We start from the raw sequence: 6,152 nt of genomic DNA, 5'->3' as shown, positions 1-6,152 counted from the left end.
GGAGGCGGCGGGCGGGGAGGCTCCCGGCGCATGCGCAGTGGGACGGCGTGGCGAAGGCTGTGTCCCGACCCGGTGCCGGGGGTCGCGGTGCCGGGGGTGTGGCGGAGTTTGTGGCTGGGTTTTCTCCTCTCCTCCACACCCCCGGTATCCGAGGAGTGGTGGGGGAAGGGGATGGGCAGCGTAGGGAGCGGCAGCGGGGCCTGGGCCGCTCCTCGGGGCGGCTGCGGCACCGGTTGGGGCAGCGAAGACCGCGGTGTCTCGGCAGCTTCCCCCTCCCTACCCTCTCCACCCTCCTCCTCCTCCTCATGGTGGATGAGGAGGGCACCGGGAGGCAGTGTCCCGGCGTGGCGGGTTTCTAGGCGGTAGTAGGAACCGTCTGAAGGTACCGGTGTAACCGGCTGGGAGGGAAGGAGAGAGGGAGGGGGAAAAGGGAAACCAGCGCTGGGTCGTCACCTGGAACCGAGCCCTGTTTGCAGCGAGCTCGTAGGCTGGTTAGAGACACCTCTAAGAAATTCAGAAAGCGAGACCGGAGCTCTTCACATCTTGGAAGATGAGATTTGAGTTTGCCTTACTCCTCCTGTGGAAAGCATCGGGGATTCGGTGTATACACTGAAAATGGCATTTTAATTTCCAGTTTACTAAACTGTCTTTAAAGGCCAGAAAGCTCTTTTATCGTCCCAGCTGTAATCTTCTGATTAAAGCAGTGCATGTTGTGCAGTGTCACGGGTGGCTTGCATCTTTCTGCAGGTTGCAGCGTGTGGATGCTCTCCAGCTGGATTAACCGGCAGCCTGTACTCTGTAAGCTGCATTACTTACTTCATGACATACATCTGAAAATGTGGGTTGCACAGTGCCTGCCAAGAGGTGAGCTCCTGGCTGCTGTGGACACGTGATAAAACTGTTGTTGCTTTGGTCTACAGCCCCTAAAATTGTTGAGGGAATCCCAGCCCCAGTGTAGCAGGTATACCGGCAAATTTCACTGACACTGCTGATATATTTTAATTACCACCTCTGAGGTGCAGCCTACGAATGAATTTCGTGGCAGGAAATGAGTTACAACGCAGTCATGGATAAGATGGGTCGAGCCGTGCAGGTTGTCAGTAATCAATTCCTCAGCATGCATTACAGATTGTAGCCTTCAGAGGCGATGAATTTATAAGCTCTATTTGAGGGTGTTTTGCAGAGCCATTAATAATGTATATTGTCTGTATTAAGAGCTAAATTATTGTCATAAACCACAATGTAGTAGCTTACTTTGTGTATCCTAAAGGCAGCATATTGCATAAATAGGCAGAGCTGCTGGCAGTGACACATACCAGAGCAGGCTTTGTCAAAATCAGATTAATTGACCATGCTGTTAGCAGCCTAAGGAGTATCTTCTTTCTTACTCTGAAACTCAGTGAGTTACTCAAAGCAAGCATGTGACTGACAGCATCAGTGGTTGTGTTTGCTGTTTGGCCAGTGACTACTCAGACCATGACCTCTCTGCTATTACTCAGCCATGTTTCAGATTCTAGATTTCCTTTTAAAATGAGTTACCATCACTGTTACTGTGTGCTAGTGCAGAACATAGAAAACAACACGTAATTTCCGGCTCCTTAGATGCAGAAGGTGGCAGCATTGTGCATTTTACAGCTGGTGAGCCATTGACACACATGAATGTTTTGGAAAAACTGTTTCATCAATCTTATTTCATTAAAAAATTAAAACTAAAACTTTTCATCTTCCTTTTAGCAGAGTAAGTGCCATAATTACAACTTTCCTTTATTTATAAATAAAATTTGAGAGATTCAATAATTTATTTCATTATTATTCAACATTTCATTTCAACAGCATATCATTCAAACATGGCATTTTCTCAACATACTTTGGGAAAGAACTGGCTTAGACTTACATATCTGAGTAGTAAAACAGGATCTCTTTATAAGAAAATACAAAATACATCAACAATTTTAGGAACTCAATGGTTCTGGAAAAGGTTATCTTTGAAATAGGAATACAATAATTGTTTTTTTTCTGAATTAAAAAAAAATTCTCATTAATTTATACAAAAAACAGGAGCTTGATATTCAAGTACAGGTGCAGAATTCAATTTCTCTGATACAATGTCAGAAAGGAACAAATATGGCCATTTTAGGCAAGAGGTAGTCACATATCCAAAGTAATGTAGCATTCTGGTCAGTAGTTGTTAGCCCTTACCCTGGGGTTATAAACCACAGCCTTTTCAAGCCTTTTTGTGGACACCTTCAAGAAGTTTGTGGAATTTGCTCTTCCATGCTTCTTAAAGAAGAACATACCCCTAATGGTATGGTGCTATGTGAACCCTATCAGGCAAGGTTGATACCAGGTGTACTGATTGTGGTTCACAGAACAGAGAAACATTTCTCACCCAAACTTGTAGTTGGATACCACATTCCACTGTGAATCTCTGCGTGCCTTGTAAGATCACAGAGTCACAGAATTACTGAGGCTGGAAAATGGCTCTGAGACCATCAAGTCCAGCCTGTGACCTAACACCACCACACCAGCTAACCCATGGCACTGAGTGACACATCCAGACTTTCCTTAAACACCTCCAGGGATGGTGACTCCACCACTTCCCTGGGCAGTCCATTCCAGTGTCTGATCACCCTCTCCGTGAGGAAGTGCTTCCTGATATCCAACCTAAACCTCCCCTGGGGCAGCTTCAGGTATGCACTGAGCTATGAGTGTGCAGCAGACCCACTCTGAAGAAGCTCCAGGTGCTCTGTTCAGCACACATTCATACCTCGTTCCTGTGTTCTTCTGGTTTACATTTCTCTCCTGTTTCCTTTTGGTGTGGACTGACATAAGCAGATAAGAACTGTTCACTCTCTTTGTTGTATGCCCAAGCCCTCTGGGGAAAAAAAGATACTTTTTGTAAGTCCGCAGTTTATCTGAAATTTGTCCTCATCATAATATTTGCCATATATTCCAGTAGAAGTGCCTTTCCTCATCAGATCATACATCTTTATTTTTCCTGGCTGGAGAAAATGGATGTAGGAGAATGAGTGGGAAGTGGCAGTAAATCACTCAGTGGGGATTTGGTCGACTCAGAAAATACATATTGATTAGGAGATAGTCAGGAACTCTGGGCTTGACAAGTGGTCACTTCCTATCGATGCTTCAGGGCTGTAAATTGTGCTGCAAACTTTATAGTGCAGTGGCAGCAGCATCACCATCCTTCCCCTTGGTGCTGGAAGTTGCTGTTTGTTCTCAGTGCCAGGCCCCTCGGTGCTTGCCACTTCCAAATCCATTTTCTCTCTGCAATATATTAGAGAGCACATCCTTCTCCCACTTGCTGCCTCGTAACTACTACCTCAAGGGGTAAGCAATTTCTCACACGCTGCCTACCTCTGTGACCACTGCTGATACACTCCATGACAGTGTAAGTCACTCCTGCATCACTGCAATGATGACAGTGGTTATGGGCCTCACTCAGACCCCTGTTTCTCCAAGTTACTGGAAAAACTCCCATTTGATGAGACTTGGGCTGAGCCTATATGAGCCAGCCTGGTGTGTCAGATGATACTGACATTTGCTTAGATGCTTCTCTCTCCAACTTCTGAGGTGTGCAGCAGATACACAGCATCTGATGTTTCCATTGCACCTGGAGTACTGCAAGGCACTGTGTACAATTAGACCTGCAGTTCTCCAGGTACATCTTCACGAGTGACTAATGCTGACAGTAGCACATTGACTTGCTCCTCATAAGAGTTGAACACAACTATTTAAGACTAAAGATTAACTTTCTTGGAGTTTAAAACTGTTAATTTGTCAAATTTGAAAATTCAGGTTAAGTTTGTCCATAGCTGTTAATTAACTTATATGGTAGCTATCAATCTTTTACTTTGCTGGGATTTTCCATTTCAAAGACATTCAAAGAAGCAGCAAAGTAAATTCTAATCACACCGAGAAGATGGGAGGGTGTTTTGTTTGTTTTACCAAGTCATATTATCACATAGAATCACAGAATGGCTTGGATTGGAAGGGACCTTAAAGATCATCTAGCCCCAACCCCTCTGCATGGGCAGGGACGCCTCCCACCAGACCAGGTTGCTCCAAGCCCCATCCACCCTGGCCTTGAACAGTGCCAGGGAGGGGGCAGCCACAACCCTGTCTCACCACCCTCACAGTAAAAAAATCCTGGTGTCTAGCTTGTATCTCCCCTCAAACAGTTTAAGGCCATTACCCCTCTGTCCTGACAGAGGGGTACACTCTCTTGTAAAAAATCTCCAGCTTTCCTGTAGGTCCCTTCAGGTACTGGAAAGCTGCTACGTGGTCTCCCTGTAGCCTTCTCTTCTCCAGACCTAACAACTCTCTCAGCTACTCCTTGTTGGACAGGTGCTGCAGCCCTCTCATCATCTTAGTGGCCCTTCTCTGGACTCACTCCACCAAGTCCATGTCCTTCTTGTGTTGATGTCCCTGGAATGGACACAGTACTCCAGGTGGTTTGTCATGAGAGCAGAGTAGAGAGGGAGAATCACCTCCCTCATCCTGCTGGCCATTCTTCCTTTGGTGCAGCTCAGGATACTGTTGGCTTTCTGGGTTGCAAGCACATATTATCAGCTCTCTTGAAATTTCAGTCTTCATTTGAAGCTCCAAATTATGGTGTACTTCTGGAGGTCACAATCACTTAAAAAAACATAGCAATGCTGTTATTTTCAACCATGCAGACAAATTCATGTTGTAGAAGAAGAGAAATAATTCTTTGCATTAGTTCAATGCTAATTCCAGGATGTAGTGCATATTTGAAGTTCTACATTAGTAGAACTAGTAGTTCATTAGTAGAACTAGAATTAGTAGAATTAGTAGTTCAATAGTAGTTAGGAAAAACAAAGTTACTATAAAAGAGGAACTATTAAAAAATCTAATACTTCACAAAGTGCTGAATTAAAACTTTACCTTGCATATGTGCATGTAGATTGTCATTTGTTAAGCAAACTGATGCCAATTAATCAGTGGCAAACAAATGCAGATACATTTAAGCAGTGCTACCTGTATGACTAAAATGGAAGAAGGAGGCTGGAAAGTCATCTGTGCACATACATTTATTACAGAGATACAAAGTGGCAGAATATCTCCTTTTAGGCTATCCTGATATAGTCCATTTGTAACCTGAAAAGTTGCAGTGTTTTTTAAATGTCATTGATTTGAAGAAAAGTTAACTTTGTAATAAAAACTGGTCTAGGCTTGCTTGTCCACACTGCTTGTTAAAAAAATGCTGGCTTTAGAGAAAGATTTATAGATGTGCAGCAATCAGTTGCTTATGTGCAGTGCTCTGTACATATACAATCCAATAAGCACATAGGCAGCCAGCTGGATGCATTTGGCATGGATCCAAGTTGCCATGCACGCATATATCAACTGCACGATGCTCTCCCTGTGAGCTCTAAGCTGGAGTGTTTATCACACTGCTGCTTCTTGTGGCCTCCCCCCCTCTATGCTGGAAAAAATCATTTGTCTTGCCTCTTGCCAGCAAGACAAATTGGGGAAAATCAACCATCCTGGCTGGAAGTCAGCAGCCCCTGATCAGGGAATCCAGTCATGTCCTCTGAGGTTGTCCCTGCGGGGCATCGTGTGTGCCTTTGGTGTACTTTGACACAGGCTTCATGTGATTCTGAGGGAAAGAACTGATTTACAGTGGTTTACAGCAGGGAGAAGTTGTGATGCTGCGCATTGACACTCACTGTCAGTTGTCTCTGGCAGCAGGGAGATGATGCATGGCTTTTCTGCTCTTATTCCTGTGCTCTCCGGTATTTTTCCCAAAGGTACAGCAAAGTGCAAATGCTCATTATTAAAGAAATGCATGTGGATTTAGCATGAAACTGGTCACATTCACATTCTCTTATGATTTTTTAAATTACAAATATTACCAAAAACTGGTAGTTTTCAGATATCTGTACATATTTTAGTGCTCTCCTTTTGATGCATGTACATAAAGGGTGTTAATTTAATCCCTCAATAGAAATGAATGCATCACTTTTTGTTTTCATAGGCATAGATTGAACATCTAAGCAGATAATATATCCAATATTTTTGTACTCAGAGCTGGTTGCTTAGCAAGAGTAAACAGATGCCCAGGAATCAGCTTGATTTAATGACTTTTAAAGATGGATTATCAAGTGCTTTGA

The sequence above is a fragment of the Heliangelus exortis genome, chromosome 1 (assembly GCF_036169615.1).
Source record: "Heliangelus exortis chromosome 1, bHelExo1.hap1, whole genome shotgun sequence".
Lineage (NCBI taxonomy): Eukaryota > Metazoa > Chordata > Aves > Apodiformes > Trochilidae > Heliangelus > Heliangelus exortis.
This window is presented reverse-complemented; position numbering follows the sequence as displayed.